We start from the raw sequence: 19,003 nt of genomic DNA on the forward strand, positions 1-19,003 counted from the left end.
TCCTTCTAGTTGCTGTATGTGGGATGTGGCCTCAGCATGGCCGGAGAAGCAGCGTGTTAGTGCATGCCGGATCTGAACCCGGGCCACAAGTAGCAGAGCACTTAACCACTAAGCAACGGGGCCAGCCCTATGGGAATTATTTTATAGCGAATTTAATTTTATCACTGAATAAAGACATTTATGGGGAAACTGGACTTTAAGGTCATCCCTCTCAGTATTCTGGAGAAAAATCATGAAACTTAGAAGGTGTGAGGCTTGCTCCATCACATTCTAACAAGTCATGTTAACAATTTAAAGTTGAATGTTTGAATAGCCTCTACTCTCTCTGTTCGGAAGAAGAATGACTTTTTCTTGTCTTGAAAACTTCTGACTCCAGGGGCTCTCAGTTGTGCTTCAGAGAGGGTAAGATATTGGTGTTGTATCTGTTTCTCTTCAGCTGTAGGCTGCATCTTCTAAAGATCATAAAATTGAACATGGTCCAATAGATGCATATGATTTGGGTCAAAAATTCAAAGTAATGAACCCAAGATAGGGATCTATAACTTTGGTTCTTAATAAAGAATTTCCTTTGATATCCTCAAGTCTCTGTGATTACTAGTAAAAACTCACCTATGGGTGAAGAGATGTGGTTCTGCTGGCAATGTCTGGTTTGAACATCCATAGTTAAGGCTGCCACATCCATAGGTAGATTAGACTTGACCTCTTGACGACCTCTTCCCTTGGTCTTTGACCTGGGAAAAATAAGAATTTAAAAAAGCTGCTGTTATTAGCACTCAATGCTAGATGCCCATTAAAGAGTGAGTTTGATTTGGTAAACCAAAGGGAGTATAAGCAGAACAAAGTCAGTAATATGTATAAAATTTCAAAAAATTCTAATTTTTTAAAATATAACTATTTTTGCCACAGTGCAAACTGTGTATATATGAATGAAATATCCCTCTGTCCATTTTTTTAAGTTGTTTCCATTGACTTGAGGGATTTATCCTCTAATCCGGATTCTAAGTGTGAAAGAACATCTTGGTCCTTCAAAGAAAAGAAGCCATTGAAATTTGATTTTCTTTTAGCTCGCCATCCTACAGGTTTGAGAAATAAATTATCATGTAATGGTACAATGATTCTGAAATCTAATTGTTAGTTAGAGGGGTGTAAGGGATGATTGAATGGTGGTTCATCCCCTTGGTCAAGGGTATTGTACACATGGACGTGTAAACACGATTCAGGAAGCTGCTTCAGCCCTGTGACATCCGTGAGAACCACAGTGCAGGAGGATCTAGGCACACAGCCATCTGCCTCTATCTCCTGGGTTACATGTAGATCCGGGGGCTTTGAGAGTGGCGTCAGAGCAGATAACTTTTATCTATTTCTCCCCTTCCTTCTCTCCAGCTTATCTCAAACAGTCCTGACTATCATATTTTAAAGACCAATTATAGTTATTTACATGAGCTGCTTGTTCATTATTGCAGAGTAATAATCAGGCATACCATTAAATATCATTTAATCTACCTAATTAAATTTGTTGTACCTTTTGATTGATTAGAACTCTAAAGTTAGTTCAGAGTTTGATATTCACCAAATGTGTTAATCTGCTTACAACTGCCATGTGCCTCATTCCTCTTAGAAGTGTATCTTTGGCCCATCACAAGATTTTAATGAATCAAATCATCATAAATTAAGATAATGTATTGTCTTTTGGATGATCGGGAGGTATATGGGTCCATTTTGGAAATATGCCCATCTGTCTTTGCTCCCATGGGAAGTTTCTGGTCACTGGGTCTCCACGTGGCTTGCATAAACCCTAGGTCTATAAAGCTTGGTGCCTCTCCTTCTAATTGAGGTAGAAATAAAAGAGGTCAGAGAGACTTATTAAAGTTTTGGTTGCATGAAGTCTTCTATGAAGACCATCCATGCATATTGTTCTGGATAGCTCTCTGTTCCTAAGACTACTAGTTACTTTAACGGCTTGTCAGGAACTGTCAATTGTCTGATATTTTACCTTACCTGCAAACCAATAAGTTAGCCTACCATGGTCTTACAGATGCTGGCAAAAGACACGAGACCCATGGGTCAGAGACACAGGACTTAATGACACAGCAATGACAGTGGCCAGAGTATCAACATTTGCACTGGTTCACTAAATCCCACTTCCCAAAGGGTGATACACAGTGGGCCAGGAGACATGCAGAGGGTTGCAAAATCTCAGAGCTTAAGGAACTCATATCTTTGATAACAGGCAGGAAGTCTGCCTACCTTTGGCCTGGGGAGGGGTGTTATTTTTATTATACTGGGCAGTAAGCAAGCATGACCTTTGCTGCAGAGGAGGCCACTATTTCTATCTTCCAAGGTTGACAGCTCTACACACGTTCTTGAAAAGATAACCTGGTTTTACTGGCTTTCAAAGATAAGCTTGAATGAGACTTCATCATCATTCCGTTCTTCTGTTACCTTTATTGAGACTGTGCAAATATGCTCTTTTCTCTGTAAGGTTCACTAACTTTATTCATACATAAGGGATGCTTTTGGTTTTATTTATTAAGTTAAAATTTTCTTATTAGAGCAAATGAGGAAACTATTATGGGTTGGATCTGTAGGTATGCTTTTCCAGGAAAAATGTGAAAGAAGATCGGTGCTCACAGAACTTTGCCACAAGGAGTTGATATCAACTTAAATGATTTTAATTTGAATACTGTTTTGTACAACTTTCTTCCATCTTACCTCATCCTCTCTGCTTCCTGTAACTCTCATATGGGAATGGGGCAGTTTCAGGGATTCACTGAACTCATTTACAATATTAAAATGGTTTTTTCTGTTGTGTGTTTTTTTTTTATTGAGGTAAAGTTAACATACAACATTAAATTAGTTTCAGCGGCACAACATAATGATTCAATGTTTGTATAAATGTTGAAATGATCACCACAATAAATCCCGTTAACATCCGTCCCCATACATAGTTACAAATTTTTTTCTCTTGTGATGAGGACACGGCATATTTCAAGGTGCAGAAGAATCAACGATGGTGTCATACTTTTCCATATACAGCTTGATGAATTTGGACATAAGTATATACCCTTGAGACTGTCACCACCATCAAGGCCACAAACATATCCATCACCTCCCAAAGTTTTCTCTCACTTCCTTTATTACTATTATTGTGTGGTAAGAACTCTTAATATCTACACTATTAGCAAATGTGATGTGTGCAATACAGTCTTGTTAGCTGTAAGCACTATGCCATATGCTAGATCTCCAGAACTTATTTATCTTGATTACTGAAACTCTGTATCCTTTGACCATCAGCTCCCCATTTCTCCATCCCCTCAAGCCCTGGCAACCACCATTCTAACTTCTGCTTGTATGAGTTTGACTATTTAAGATTCCACATATAAGTGAGTATTTGCCTTTCTCTGTCTGCCTTATTTCGCTTAGCATAATGTCTTCTAGGTCCATCCATGTTGTCAAAAAAGGCAGGATCTCCTTCTTTTTTCAAGGTTGACTAATATTCCATTTCTTTATCCATTCATCCATCAGTGACATTTAGGTTACTTCCATATCTCGGCTATCGTGAATTAGCTACAATGAACATTAGAGTGCAGGTATTTCTTTGAGACCCTGAGTTCAATCCTGTGGGCATATACCAGAAGTGGGATTGCTGGATCATATGCTAGTTTTCATTTTTGGAGTAAGCTCCATACTGTTTTCCATAAAGGTTGTACTAGTTTACATTCCCACAAGGGTTCCTTTTCTCCACATCCTCACCAACATTTGCCATCTTTAGTTTTTTTGATAATGGCCATCTTAACAGGTGTGAAGTGATAGCTCATTGTGGTTTTGATTTGCATTCCCTGATGATTAGTGATGCTGAACACCTTTTCATACACCTCTTGGCCACTTGTATGTCTTCATTAGAAAAAGTCTACTCTGGTCCCTTGCTCATTTTTTAAATTGATTTGTCTTTCTCTTATTGAGCCAACACAAAAAAAGAGAACAAAATTTCCAGGCATTATGGATGTTTCCCAGTTGATGCAGATGGGTTTGTATTTACAGTGGTACCAAAAGATCATGTTTCATGCTTTTTATTCAGCTTGTTATAAGACCAGCCATAGCTGCGGCATGGCAGATAATCGGGATCTTCTGGGTTTGGAGGTTTACAACATAAATGAGTGGTAATGAATTTTTTATTATTCCAAGGAAATTATTGAGATCATAGTCCATGGAATCCAAGATTGATAGTTGTAGGAGGAAATTAAGGTGAGGATCGGTGATCTAGCATTACTTCTGATCATGAGGCACAGGTATCTACTGTATGAGTGTTTGAATAAAAATATTAGAGATCAGGAATTTGTGGTGGGTGAATATGTTTTCTGAATTATTTACTTTTGAACATAACCATTTGGATTATGTGAACATCTGGGATATGGGAGTAAGTCGTTAACAGGGGGTGGTTGATAATGTCACTATTGATTTAACTTCTATGAACACCAAGTGGTCAATGGATTAAGCAAATGAGTAGTCAGAAAACACAGAAATGGTAGGATTTGGGAACTAGTAAAGGACTGGGGACCGACTGTCCTGAGAGGGAGTGCCTTATGAGGTTGAGAGTGACAAGGACAAGAAGAGAATAGAAACACACTCAAACAAGGAGGGGGTGTTAACAGGATGGAGGGGGAGAAATGATCTGGAGGAGCCTTGAGTTTTGACCTTGAGCTTTCCGTTCTTGATGCAAATCTGCCTGATGACATCCCAGGACACAGGTCAGATCTATCCCCAGAGGATAGAGGGAGGGTGGAAGTACAAAACAGCCAGGATAATTGTCCTAAAAAGGCAGGCTTCCTTTATCATTTGACCCAATTTCATGATTTATTTTTGTAGGGTAAGAGGAAAAGAAGGATGATAGCCAAGTCTTCACAGAGGAAGCAGCATAACTGTGGGAACCAGTCCAAACCAAAGCCTGGTTTAAACATCTCCATCCCTTTGAGGATGTCTAGTGACATATTCAAGAGACCAGTTACTAGAATTTCATCCCACCCTGGCAGTGAAGGGTCTCTGGGAGGACACCTTGGATGAGCCCCACCAGGTCTGCTGGCCCGAGAGACCACAAGGACTCAAGGCCTGCAGAAGTGCAGGACAACTAGTAAATCCTTTCAATCTTGCCAAAGCGTTGGAAAAACTTGCCTCTAGTCACACAGGTGAATCCCTTCCAGGTGTGCTCGCAGGTGTTCTGCACTCCAGGTCCCATGCCCACTCCTGCCGGTCTTCAGATTTGGCAGAGATGATTCCAGGAGCTGATCTGGGCATTCCACAGTTCCACTGCCAACAACTTCTGGCGACTGAGGAAGGTATCAGGAAGGAGGAAAGGGCAGTGAAGAGCACAGGAGAGAGACTGGTGATAGCACTGATGGTGAACAGACTTGCTAGCGAGGCAGAGAAAGTTAGGGGCCAGGAAGGCCGTCTTGACAGCAGACGAAATGGAGCAGGCACCTCAGTGAGGTCTCTTGGCAGCGTCCCTCATGTTTCCTTGCTTTGAGCTCTTGAAACTTTGAAATATACCAATATGTTTCTTTTATTAAACTCTGCTGCTTGACAGAAAATATAGACAGTGGTTTCTTTCTGAGGTGAGAGGTTGAGTTTCAAGTGAGGAGAGAAAGATCTTCCTTTTTCATGCTGTTCTTTCATTTTCCTTTACTATGTATGTTATTGATTTGTACTTTCAAGTCATCAGCGAGTTATCAACGTCACGGGATGATTCAGTTTTGCCCCATACAGTCACAGTAAAACCTACTTAAAGTGGATTATTCTTTTTGTGTAATATTCCAATAGATTCCAAAATATTATTTTAAAAGCACTTCGATGTCTATGTTCTCAAATTAGATATTTACTTTTGGTCTCCATTTTTGTGTTCCTTCTTGCATGCTACTTCAGAGTTGCATCTAAGGAAATGCCAGATTTCCCTCAGTTTTTTAGATCCATATGTGTTGGAAATTTGATTCATGAAGATGGACATGGCAGCTGGGGGATCATGTTCTTATCAAAAGAGACCATTTCGGCATCAGTAATCTGACAAGAACTCACTGCTGGTTGAGATTTAATTGACTATTTGAGGGATCAAGCTTTCGCTATTGGTACTTCTCTTTCTCTTTAGAGGCGAAGTATTGCCTTCCCAGTCTTTTCATTACCAAACCACTTTCCTGGGTGGCTGTGCCATGTCAGGAAGGGCCTGGGATGCCGGGAACCAGGAGTCATCCTCAGCTTCTAGCTGTCCTAAGAAGGCTTCCCTGGCAGAGTCCAGCCTGTGTGTCTGGGTGACACTTGCAGCCATCAGTCAGGAGGCGATAACTCACAAGTGCCAAGTGATTCATCTGGCCCTTGTCTTACAGGGTGTTTCCAAGTGATGAGGTTCAAAATGCCACTTGGTAACCCTTTGAAAGCCCTTGTCCTGGGGTGGGTTCTCGGTGTGAGCTCAGAGCAGTGTCTATTCACCACCAGATGGGAAGAATTTCAGTATTTTAATTGGTAAGGCTGTGTTCATACACGACCATGGATCATCAGTTCCGTGGCTTTTCCTGCTGGACCACCCCACACCCCTGTCATGCCTCATCTTTCAAAGCTCCAAACAGGGTTCACACCCCATCAGGTGGTTGTAATGTAACCACAGCACAAGACTGGGGGAAAAAACACAACCACCCAGGGGTGACACACTTTAATGGCTCGGGCCCCATTGCCCCATTTGGACAAGTTGGCAACATCAACACTGAATGTGTAAACTGGAGAACTGTCCAAGACCGTGGACCTCAGAAGGACATGGGCTCAGAAGTCACCTTGGACAGCAAGGGACAGTGTGGGGTCACTCACTGGTCAAGATTATGGTCCCTTATGCTGGTAAAGTAGAGCTCACCCGGGATCCATCAGGCCAAGCCAGGGAGGAGCCTTCTAGGGAATTTCTGCCCTAAAGTGAATGGCATAAGGAAGGCAGGTGTGCTGGAAATCCTGGTTCACAGAGAGTGGTCGTATTTATGGAATGAGGTCCAGTGGTAGCCTTAAAGCTGCATCACAAATCTTTCCCATTGGATACAAAACAAGCAGGAAACAGAATTCAGAGTCCTGGACAAGGATCACAGCAAGATTCAATTCTAGGTCAGTAGTGAACATGGAGGCACTAGAGGGGTCTCAGGAGGGAAAGTCCTGTCTGCCTTTAGTCCATTTGCAAATCACCTTTTCAGGCCTTGTCCTCTCCATGTGCATGTTTTGATCTTTTTATATTGTTTTTCCCACTTAGAGCTGATGCAATTCCAGAGATTGAACTAGAAAACTACAAGTTCCTAAAATTTGGTCAAAAGAAACCTCAACAAGAGAAGCAGAAAACATTCCCTCTTCCTCCAGAATGTAGAAAGGCACCCCCTGCCTATGGCACGACCTGGTCCTGGGTAGTGCTGTTTTAAAGACACCCACATTTCAGTGGTTGTTGCTTTGCCTGGGAAAGTACCATCAACCTTTAAATCCCAAGAGAACGGGCGGGGGGCAGTGTCCGCCCCTGGAGCAGCTGAATGATACTGAAATGATCTTGCCCTCGGAGTTAGGGAGAATTGGGAGTGATGTCACTAGCCAAAAAAGGGGCTGGCCTTTCTCCCTTCTCCAACATACAATAAGTTGATGACTCAGAAGAGTTCTTGATTCAAGGAGAAATGTGAGATTCTGTGTCTCACTCACATGCCTACAGAAAGCTACAGAACCACACCACAACTCCCAAGCTGTAAAGGGAACAGGACTTTAATATAATATTCAAATATGTCATTTATTATTTACAACAAATAACCACTGACCCTCCCCAATGGGTGAGTAGGTGCTGAGGTAGAGATGTCAGGGAGCTGGGATGGGGTCGTCCCTTCTCTCTTGGGCTTCAGGGGACCCCAGGAATCAGCTTAAAATGCTCCCCTTCCCATCAAGTGGGAGGAGCTGGCCCGGTGCATCGCAAGCATCCCAACTGTGTCCCTGCTGCTGAGGATGGGGCTGTGATCGGCCACTGGTACGGGGTTCGGCGTTGGGGCCTGGGGGTGAGTAGAAGAGTCGGGTTATCTTCTGCAGCCTCCCTCTGAATCATGGCCCCCCACCCTGTCCCCACTGCACTGGGTGCTTCAGACCCTGTGCTCAGTGCTGTCAGCCACCAGTACCCCATTCGTCCCTGCCACGTGAGCGATCATTTAGTATCACCTATTTCACAGAGAGGGAAACGGAGTCTCAGGAAGCTGAAGAGAGTCACCCCAGTCGCAGGACTGGTCAATAGTGGAGCTGGGATCCCAGTGCCAGCTATCCGACTCCCAAAGGCCACGCTTAGCCCGAAGCCTTACTGAACCCCCAGGAGTCAGTCACCCCGGCCCAGACACTCACTCACCCCAGACCTTGATGATGGCCGGTTCTTCTTGGCCTTGCGTATTTTGCAGGCCAACTAGGTCTAGGGCTCTGGCTGGCAGGACAGGTTGTAGCTACAGGACAGAGAGGCACCTGTGAGCCTACCAGGAACCACACCTCAGGTGTCCCCCTACTGCCTGCCCAGCAGCTGGAGTCTGGGTGTCCCAGAGGTCGCCATATAATAAGGCCGGGGGATGAGTGGGGGACCATGGAGACAGGCTCTCTGGACTGGCCAACAGGGAAAGTCCACCCCTGCCCTCACCCAACTCCTGCCCGGCCTCACCTCTCATTCTCGTTGAGCAACTCCATGTCTTGGAACCAGGCCACAAATTGCTCCCTCGGGTTCTAGGTTGTAATTCTTGGCAGCCTCCTGGAGCAGCAGGATCTTCCTCATGACTCGGTATTCCTGGGACCAGAGGGAAGGAGATGAGGGAGACAGGGCCTGGGTGGAGGATGCTGCAGGGGCCTTGTTGGAGGTGAGGAGTGGGGCAGGGGACCAGTCCTGGAAACCATCCTTCCCTCCAGTTCCATCCAGGCTCTACCAGTTCTCAGAATGGGAATAATCAGCTCCTCCTCCAGGAAGATATCCTTGATGCCATCCTCCCCTCAACCCACCCGCCAATTGGATGGGTCTCCCACTCCTCTGTTATCAAACTCTTCCACTCAATGTAAGATACAGGGGGTGAAGCCAGGGACTGTTCTGCCCAGAAGGTCTCTGATTTCCACCTCTTTCCCCTCCCCTGCAGGGAGTGCCACAGCTGCTCCTCAGTCCTCTTCTCAAGGTTGATCTCATTCCCCTGAAAGGTAGACAGCCAGAGTCCATCAGACAAAGCCCCCTAGCCTGACTAGCTCCCTATGCCCACCCCTTCTCATGTTGCACTACTGCCAGGTCCCCAGAGGGGGCCGGGCATGCTGAGAAAAGAGGACTTGGACCTAGGCTGGGCTCTGGGCTCCAGAGTAGGAGGACATGGGGGTGAGACTGAGGGACCTGGCAGCACAACTCTCTCTGATGACAGACTTGGAGGCTGAGGCCTTAGGCAGAGGGGACTGCTCAGCAACTTATGTGCTGCCTGACTTGGGGGGGCCCGACTTCTCTCTCCCTTCATGGGCAGCATAGGAGTTAGAGGCTGAGTCCAGCTCAGATAAAACCTCACACAGCTGTGCCATCAGGCAGCTCTGAGCTTCCTCAGCCTGGGGAACTGGAATGGGTGTCTCTGGCAGAGCCTCTTTTCACTCATCCCTAAGATGGGCCTGATGCCCCAGCTCCCAGGGGCAGCTGCGAGGCTCTCATGAGAGGAGATGTGCCAAGTGCTGAGAACTCAGAGCTCAGTTTGGGGGCTCCCGCATCCCAAGGCTCAGAATCCTGGTCCTTCCTGCCTAGTCCTCAGGTTCACCCACCTCGAGATAGTCACCCATCGCCAGGTGCAGCATCAGCAGGTCACTGAGCAGATTGCCAAGATAGGGGAAGACACCCTGTGACATCGGGGTGGGGTGGGATGAGCCCTTGCTCTCAAGTAGACCCCATGTAGACCCTCTCCTGAAAAGTCCCCACCCTCAGCCTCCTGCCCCACCACAGGTTTCCCACGAGGAGCAGCCTAGGATCCTCAGCAGCCTCCCCTCAATTCTTCCTCCCTTCACACCCCAAGAACACCACACTCCTCCTCCTCACATCCCAGGGCCGGCTTCTGGCAAATCACATGGTGTGCCTTCCCCGGACCTCCCCAAAACAACCCATCCTGCACCATCTCTTCCAGGCCCTCCTCTTGGTCACTTCTACTGGGGGATTTGGGCACTGTGGCACCAAGAGAAAGGGCCCTCCTCTCTTGATCTGAGGCCTCCAGCTGGGAGCGCAGAGCCCCTGGCCCACAGGCACACTCACCTACTGCTGCTGCTGCTTCTCCTGCACTCTCTCGGGGTTGCACTCTGGGGGGGCAAACGTGAAGGGCCCCTCCTGTCAGGGTCGAGGACAGTGTCAGCGAGGCGATACTCCCCTCACCCCATTTCTCTCCAGCACCACTGGCCTCCGACACTGGGCATCTGACTTGAGTCAACTGGTACCAATGTCATTCCATCCTCCAAGGTCTTGTGATTCCAGAACAAGCCCAGCTCCAACTCTCACTCTGGGTGTGAGCTTGGGCTCGTGGCCTGGCCTCCTTGAGCCTGTTTCCTCATCCGGAAAGTGTGAGAACTCCAGCTACCACACAGGTTCTCATGAGGACTCAGTGTCACAAGACTGTCATCCTTGTTCTGGCCCTCACCCCTCCAGGTGGAGCAGGCAGAAAGCTCCCACATTCCTTTCCTCCCTCTTACCTCAACACCACCCTGTGAGGCCTGCACAACACAATCACCATCCCTCCATTTCCCTGATGAGGAGACAGAGGCCCAAACATGGGCAGAGAGGTGCTCAGGGGCCCAGAGAGGAGAGGCCGCTTGCCCCTCTCAGCCAGAGGCCCTGTTCCAACATCCACGCCTAACCCCCAGCCCCACCACTGAAAACAGTCCTGTCCCCTGAGCTCTCAAAGCTTGGTCCTGGGCCGAGTCATGGATGGAGAGGATGGGGTGTCTTGGGAGTCTGGTTGAGTGGCTCCTGCCTGCCCCAGTCATGTGGAGTGTCTGGCCCCCAGGCTGGGCCAGAGGCCAAGCCAAAGCCTTCTGCTCCCTAAGGAACGCCTCAGGACATTCCCCTGCACTGAATCCTTTTTTTTTTTTTTTGTGAGGAGATCAGCCTTGTGCTAACATCTGCCAATCCTCCTCTTTTTTTGCTGAGGAAGACTGGCCCTGGGCTAACATCCATGCCCATCTTCCTCCACTTTATATGGGACGCTGCCACATCATAGGTCGACAAGCGGTGCGTCGGTGCGCGCCGGAGACCTGAACCGGTGAACCCTGAGCCGCCGCAGCGGAGTGCGCGCACTTAACCACTTGCGTCACCGGGCAGGCCCCTGACCTCTTTCTTTATCCACTCAGGAACTGGACCCCCAAGGTGCCACCTCTGATCAACAGGGAAGGGGATGACAGGACATTTTGATTCCCTGTTTACATGAGGCTCCTAACTTCCTTTCAGCAGGGTCCACTAAGAATCCATCAGTTGCCTAGACACTTCTCATAAGCCACCGGGGGCCTATGTCATTGCCAACCAGGCACTCAGGTTAGACTCCTGTGGTTCACTCAAGTGACTGCACTAGGGGTCCAGTGGGGAGTCCCACAATGCACACACATCTGCCACCTAAGGATGAGCAGCCTGTTTGTCCACCTGGGCCATGGGAATCCTCTGCCACGCACATCCCTGGGGCAGGCAGGCTGCAGCCCCTTGGAGATGTGGTGAAGATAGAAGGAGCAGAGGGGTCCTGGCTTCCTGAGGATAGTTTTAGGCTGAGGGCTAAACCCACACCAACCACCCAACAGCATGGAAGAAGCTACATCTTGCAGGATGGACATACATGGAAGCCAGAGACCTGTTGATGGCGCCAGCTCGGCAACTCCTCCTGGAACAGCCCAGCCAACAACATTGTGTCCCATGACCAGGGCCTCCTGCCCACAAACGGCACCCCACCTTCCCATGGGCAGAACAGATCTCTCTGCTTATTAATCTGGATGAAATAGATGGGAATGTTTCAGAGAAAGTTCAAGTGAGAAACTATCAAAACCACAGCCTGCCCAGTGCCCCTCCTCCGCACCCCTCTTCTCTTTCCAGACCCCCAGCCTCCACTCTACCTTGATCATCAGTTCTCTGTTCAAGGACTTGTCTTGACTATTGAGTTCCTTAAGATTTTCAGGGTTCTCTCTCAGGGGAGGGGAAAGAACGAGGGATAAATTTAGGAATAATGTGAGGGGTCTGAATGCAAATCCCTTTTCTTTGCAAACCCGAGAGATTCAAACGGCCTGGAGAAGTGTTCTCACTGGGCTCCTCTGAGCGCTGAGGTCTCATGGTACTGGGAGGGGGCTCTCCTGTTGGTCACTGGGGTCTCCACTCCCCAGCTCTACAGAGCAGCTCTGTTTTGACTGCTTTGAGTTTCAAATGGGCATAGAGTTCTGTTGCCATAAACACTTGAAAATCTCCAATGTGGCTCAACTGAGTACCCGACACTCAGGGAAGCCAAGTCCTGAAGCAGAGCTGGTGACTAAGGACCCGGGAGGCTTAGAGACCCCCTGCCAAGGCCCAGGCCCGGTCCCCAGCATTTGCTGCCTCTCAGGAGTTCCCAGCTGACTGAGGGCCGATGGCAGACATACGGGAGATCCCCCATCCACCCTGGCCCTCCTATGGAGAGAGGCCTACCCACCGGGAAACTTCCCCCGTGTGTTCTTCAGGTGGCTTGTGGAGGTTTCCTGCAGAGCAGAGATGACAGTGCAGGACGAGGAGAAGTTCTTCAGGATCTCGAACTCCTGGGGAAGGGAAGAGAATGAGCTGTGAGGTGGGGCGCTGGAGCTGTGCTTGCTCTAGCTTCAGTCCCCTTCTATTTAAATCTCCCCTCCTGGATGAGACAGATGCTCAGGGAGCCCCAGAAGGGCACATTTAGGACCCAAAGAGTAATACTCACAGGGAGCAGGATTTTAGCTCAACCCAGGGAAGGAGCCAGGTAGGAAGTGAGCATCCTCTCACTGGGACCTGGAGTCAAAGTCAGCGGGCCCCTGGCAGGAAGGGCCTAGGGACTGTGCAGGGGCTTAGACCACACACTGCAATCCAGGGAGCTGATAAAGGTGGAGAGGCGGTTCCCAAGGCTTCAGAGAGGGGCTCCACTGGGCCTCCCACAGCACACCTGGGCCACCTGGATCCAGCGCTCCACCACCCTCACCCTATCCTGGGCCGTCATGCTCGGGTCCCCGAAGCAGGGGGTGATGACGAAGCTGGCCACCCTTCTGATGTGGTCGACGGTGGCCTGGACGGTGGGTGTCTGGTGTTCATTTCGGGCTTGCTCCTCTTGCCCCAGGTGGAGCCCAGGCACGGAGAGGGCACCACCTTCCGGAAGAGCTCCTGGGGAACAGGGGGAGTGTCACCCAGCCCTGCCACACCCCAGGTCTGTGTCCACAGCATCCAAAGTCCCACACAGGAGTCACAGTTTAGAGCTGGAGCTCAGAAAGCTCAGGATGTGGCCTGAGCCTTGTGAGAGTCCCTGGCTTTTCTTCTCTGTCCCTCGAGGACACCCAGCACAGGATGACCCAGGACCCAATACTGGCAGGGAAGGGAAAGGGGCTTTTGACCCAGCCCGTCCTGGCTAACTCCAAGCTCCAGACGGTGGCTCAACTCGTCTCATCCCAAGAGGGCATCTTCCAATACCCTGATCCCCCCTCTGGTCCCACTCCACATTCTGATGCACATCCCCGCGTGGCAGCTACAACCACAGGCCTTGTCTGTCTCCCTTGTAGTGGAGTACACATCAGATGTCTAATAAGTCCTGAGGCTGTTGAGCCTCCTGAGCAGCCGGTTGGGCCACCAGGGACCGGGCTGTACACAGTGAGCCCCTCCCTGCACAGATGAGCCGGGGCCCACCCAGCTTTCCGTCTCTTCTACCTCATGGAGTTGGCACAGTCACTCTGTGCAGCAGGTCCTCTTAATGTCCACCTCCACGGTCTGCAGGTGGACAGCAAAGGCTTGAGTGTTCAGAAAGTTGCCCAGGTCTTATGGTTGGTAAAGGGTGGAGCCTGGATTTGGGCCCAGATCATAAGAGTCTTGATCAGGTCTGGGGCAACGATGGCAGAGGGAAGGCCTGCCCCACCCCTCCCTGAAAGCCCAGCTGCTCACCACATCCATCACGGTCAACTGCTCCACCACCAGCTTAGGAGGGAAGGCCGTGAGATTAAGCTTCTCACGCTCCTTAAGAGCCACAGGTGGAGATGGACTTCTCACTAGAAATGATGGTCCAGGTGACTCCAGCTCAGCAGTTCCCACTCCTGCTGGAGCCCATGTTGGCCCTTGCTCCAGCTCCAACACTGCTGGTGGAGGGGACACTGGCTCCAGTGCTAGAGGGGGTGGTGTCAACGGAGCTGGAGCCAGCTCTACCTCCACCACTGCCCACTGCTCTTCTTCTGCCGCTGGCTGGAGCTCTGTAGCTGGCGCTGGAGCGGGATAAAGAGAAAGGTTCACCCACATAGCTGACTCTCCATGTGTCCTTCTAAACACAGGAAAGATCCCCCTCCCTTCCAGGAATACCCAGCCTGCAGTCCCCCTTACCCTCTGGCTTTGCCTCAGTGACCTCCAGAAGCTCACACCAGACAAGGGTAAGAGGGTCACGGCACCTCATCTCCTAACCAGGCAAGGTGACATTCATGTACATCCCCTTTAGCTTGAAAAAGGGACAGCCCCAGTCTGGTTCCACCCTAGTTCTAGTCCAACCCCGTCATCTCAAGCTTCTGAGTGTGGAGACTCTCTGCTCCTGCTCTCATCTCAGAGCAGTACTGGAAAGTGTGGGTGGCCTCATGTACCTGCCCCTTGTCTAGTGAGTTGGTGGAGTTGAAACCATTGGGCAGCTACTCGACAACCTCCTGAGTGGAGTTCTGCAAAGACTGCCTGGGAGCTGGGCCAGAAGGAATCAGGGGCTGCATGCACACTCCCACTGGGGCCAACGCCCAAGAGAAAGTCTGCTCCTCAGTTCACGCACAGAGGGGCATCCCTGCAAAGAACTGTGGTCAGGGAAGGAAGGAGATGAATCCTCTAGTACTTGGAACATATGATTAGAGGAGCTCACCTTCTCATGTTGCCAGGCATGGCCTGAGGTATGAACATGACAGACTCACCAGGTTTCCGACACCTAACAACCAGCTCCTGCTCAGGAATGACCCGCCCCTTATGTCCTGCCTTCTCTCCTCCTCACAGACACATGCACACACACACACACACAAAGAGGGGCAAGGGGTGTGGGGCTGATCAGGTGGGATCACAGCTGTGCCCTGCCCTACACTAGCCTTTCCTGGGCTGTCCCGTGTTACCTTTCACTGCCTCCTGCCAGACGCCCAGAGGCGTCAAGAATGAGGGCTGAGCCAACATCGCCAACTACCAAAAAGATTCTCTTTCTGGGATTTTTTGAGCTCAGATCCTCCAAAAGTTGGGAAACAACAACAAAACATCTTTGCCTGTTGACTGTCTCCAATCAAGTGAGCTGGATGGGGGGCTATGGGTGCCTGGTTACCAGAGTTCTAAGATCTGTTGAGGTCTATGACCCCATGTCATCTCCTGAACTGTACACAATGAGCCTACACAGCCCTACCCACAGCTCACTGGAAACCTAACTAGGGACCTAGCTTTGAGGAGACAGAGATGAATGCAGACCTCCTTTTCCTTACTAGTTCTTCATCCTGGGATAGTCCCTGTGCCTCTCAGGTCCTCCCCAGTCTCTAAACCAGCACCATGGGGATCAGGCTAGAATCTACTTCCTAGGGACATCACCCAGTGTATATGAGATAATATCTATTACCCTTGTGGGCTGGTGTCACATGTACCTAAGGCACAATCTTAGAGATGGAAGAATAACAAGGAGGGGTGGGATGTAGTACAGAACACCACTCAAAACAGGCCTGGGCTCCAAGAATGTGATATTGGGACAGTCACTTCCAACTTGGCCTCATTTTCAGGTCAGCACCATGAGGGGGTTGCAACTAATGGAAATTCAAATATTGCCATCCTGTGGCATAAAACCATTCAACTGTTTCCTGTTTTATGGAGAATGAGACCCAAGTGTCTCATCTTGGCCTATGAGGTGGGCAGCCTCCACAGTGGTACCCAGTAAGCCCCACCCATGTTATACACATCCCCGTGGAACCACAAAGTGGTTAGTAACTGGCTTCTGAACATAATAAGAGCCAAAGTGATGGGATGTCTTGTCTAAATTTTAACTAAAAATGTCTCTCACCTCCTCTTGCTCCCTCTCTCATGTGCCATCTCTCTCTCTCTCACTCTGTCAAATCCCTGGAAGTGAGGAATCAAATACCGGTGTATTGGGGCTGCCCAATGTGGAGGCACATTGAGGAGAGAAGCAAGGGAGTGCCTGGGCCAACAGACAGAAAGGAACTCAGGCTCTCAATACAAAATGAATCCTGAAGGCTGAGAGTGACCTTGTGGGCCAGTCCTCCCCCAGTCGAGCCTCAGTTGAGGCCACAGCCCCAATCTATTAATCTCACTGAGGCAGAGGCACCCAGCTAAAACATGCCTGATTGCTGATACACAAAAATTGTGATATTGTCAACATTTGATGTTTTGAAATGCAAGGTTAGGGGCAATGAAGTCAGAGAGGGAAAAGTAACGAACACAGTCTACCAGGCCCTGGTCCTACCTTCCACCCCAGCTCCTGTTCTCTCCTCCCAGCCTCCCTCCAGCTGCAGTGGCCACCTTTCTAACCTCCTCTGGCCAAACTCACTTCTGCCTGTGAGGCTCAGGACCAGTGGTGCCATTTCCCTGACACACTGCTCCCAGACTTGTGCAGGGCAGGCTCCCTCTTGTCATTCTGGTCCCAGAAATTGTCACCCTAGTGAGATCTTTCAGACCCTTCTACCCAGTGATGCCCAGCCCTCCCTCACAGCCCCCTGATGTGTTTCTCTACAGCACTTGCTCTTTTCTTTCTCATGTCTTTGCTTTTGTCCATTTCCCCTCTAGACTGTGAGCTCCTGGCAGGCAGGGACCACTTGGTCATTTTCATCCTTCACTTCAGCCCACCAGGGCACCTGGCACAGGATGAGCGCTCAGGGCACAGCTGCTGAATGAGTACATGGGTAGATCTTGCACCTCGCCCCCTACTTTTGACCAACTTTCATTTTGGAGATGAACACTAGTAATAGGAGGTACAAGTTGTTTCTGAGGCAGGGGGACAGCCAGAAAGACCTCTGGTTGACTCTTCGCTGCTCCAGGAGCTCAAGAAAAGTTCAGTGGACACCGAGTAAATTCCAGGTTTACAGCAGAATGACTTGATATATATATATTATGTAATGGTTACCAAAATAATTTTAGTTAACATCAATCACCAAACAGAAATAAAAGATTGTTTCCTGATGATGAGAAGTTTTAGGATCTACTCTCTTAGCAAGTTTCAAATATACCACACAGCAATGTTAACTTAGTGTTGTATATCAAGTATATCTCAATACAACTGAAAAAAATAAAAACAAAAACTCACTGGCCACCACTGACACAAGAGGCTGCCCGCCCCCTCGTGGTCAGCAGTAGCACTGCTGCCCACGCAGGAACTCCAAACAGAAAGCAACCTTTCTTCAGGTGTCCTCAAGGCAGAGGCTCTCCAGGGTACCAGGGGTAAAGCAGCAGGACCTGTCAGCTTCGAGGGAGTGGGAGGTGTCTCGGGAGCCTACCATGCCCCCCTCTTGCTGTTCCCCACCAGGTGTCCTCTTCACTCCTAACGCATCCTAACTGCTGCCATGACAATGGTTCCCCCTACCTCCAGATGAGGACCTCAAGGGTCCAACAAGGATTAGTCTTCTCCCTGGACTCTGGACTTGGTGTCCAGTGCTCTGGCATCTTCTTCCTTATCCTCAGTTCTCCTCCACCCAAGCCCCCTAGCCTCCTCAGTTCTAAAGGATCTCCAGGGGCTGGAAATCATTTTCTCAGGGTTTCAGAGCAGAGTAGGTCATCAACAGAGAACCTAGTCCAACAGACATGTTGTGAGTACATGGAACACTTGGAGTCACCTGCTGGATGCACTCCATTTTATACAGGAGGACCCTCACTGAGGTATTCTCTCCTGTTCCCAATGCCTACACAAGGGGAGGATGGGCTCATCACAGTTCTGGGTGCCCACAGAGGTGGACTGCAGGACCCCAGTCCTGTGCTCCCCAGGCTGGGCCAGGGATGGATCTGGAACAGGTAGACACCTAGGAACCTTAGGGATTCCTCTTCCCATCTCTGGGCCCCTGCACACGAATCTAGGAGAATGGATGCTACTGCCCCGTGGGAGAGCTGCCTCCAACCTCTCTCCCTCATGCCTCTTGTCACTTCCCCGGTGTCAGCTCTTTCTTGACTGCACCTCCGAGTTCTCCATATGAGAATTCAAGTGTGAGTGAGTGTGCCTGTGCACATGTGATGATGAGGAGAGGAGCATGACCCCATATGGAGAGGGGTGGGCAGCAATCCTCTAGGATCTTAACGCCTCTCATTGCCAAAGGAAACCTGAGGGAAGGGGTGGAGCCTTGGCCAAGTAAGCTGGAGCTCTCTCTAGTCTTCAGGACTCTGACCACCTCCTGTGGTCTGGGACAGTATCTGCTTCTTTCTAGGCCAGTTTCCCAACTGTACAGTGAGGGGTAAGATGTGCAACAGCACAAGCATGTGCTCGGCCAGGACAAGTCATCAGGCCCCATAGATAAATTAAGTATGCTTTAAGGGTATTGAAGACATTAATATTGCTGTGCAATCATCACCATGATCCATCTTCAGAACACTTCTCATCTTGCAAAACTGAAACTCTATACCCGTTCATGAGTTACTCCCCATTCCCACTCCTCCCAGCCACTGGCAAAAACCATTCTACTTTCTGTCTCTGAATCTGGTGATTTCAGGAACCTCATAGAAGGGAAATCACACAAGGTTGTATTTTTGTGACTAGCTTATTTCATTTAGAGTAATATCTTGAAGGTTCATCCATGGTGTGCCATATCTTAGACTTTCCTT

The 19,003-nt window shown here is 49.2% G+C and overlaps 2 long non-coding RNA genes across 3 annotated transcripts; both read right to left on the minus strand.

Moving 5' to 3' along the window:
• Window positions 1-364: 364 nt before the first annotated feature.
• On the minus strand, window positions 365-8,837 carry LOC131419890 (uncharacterized). 2 transcript variants are annotated; one of them, XR_009223362.1, is made up of 3 exons: window positions 8,684-8,837; window positions 8,384-8,474; window positions 365-731 (listed from the first exon to the last, which is right to left on the minus strand). It is a non-coding gene; the product is annotated as an uncharacterized LOC131419890 (long non-coding RNA). The 2 variants fall into 2 exon arrangements; XR_009223363.1 differs by lacking the exon at window positions 365-731 and adding an exon at window positions 991-1,023.
• Window positions 8,838-8,844: 7 nt separating this feature from the next.
• LOC131419895 (uncharacterized) lies at window positions 8,845-11,812 on the minus strand. The gene is made up of 3 exons (XR_009223374.1): window positions 11,627-11,812; window positions 10,280-10,763; window positions 8,845-9,197 (listed from the first exon to the last, which is right to left on the minus strand). It is a non-coding gene; the product is annotated as an uncharacterized LOC131419895 (long non-coding RNA).
• Window positions 11,813-19,003: the final 7,191 nt, after the last annotated feature.

This window comes from Diceros bicornis, chromosome 22 (assembly GCF_020826845.1).
Source record: "Diceros bicornis minor isolate mBicDic1 chromosome 22, mDicBic1.mat.cur, whole genome shotgun sequence".
Taxonomy (NCBI): Eukaryota; Metazoa; Chordata; class Mammalia; order Perissodactyla; family Rhinocerotidae; genus Diceros; species Diceros bicornis.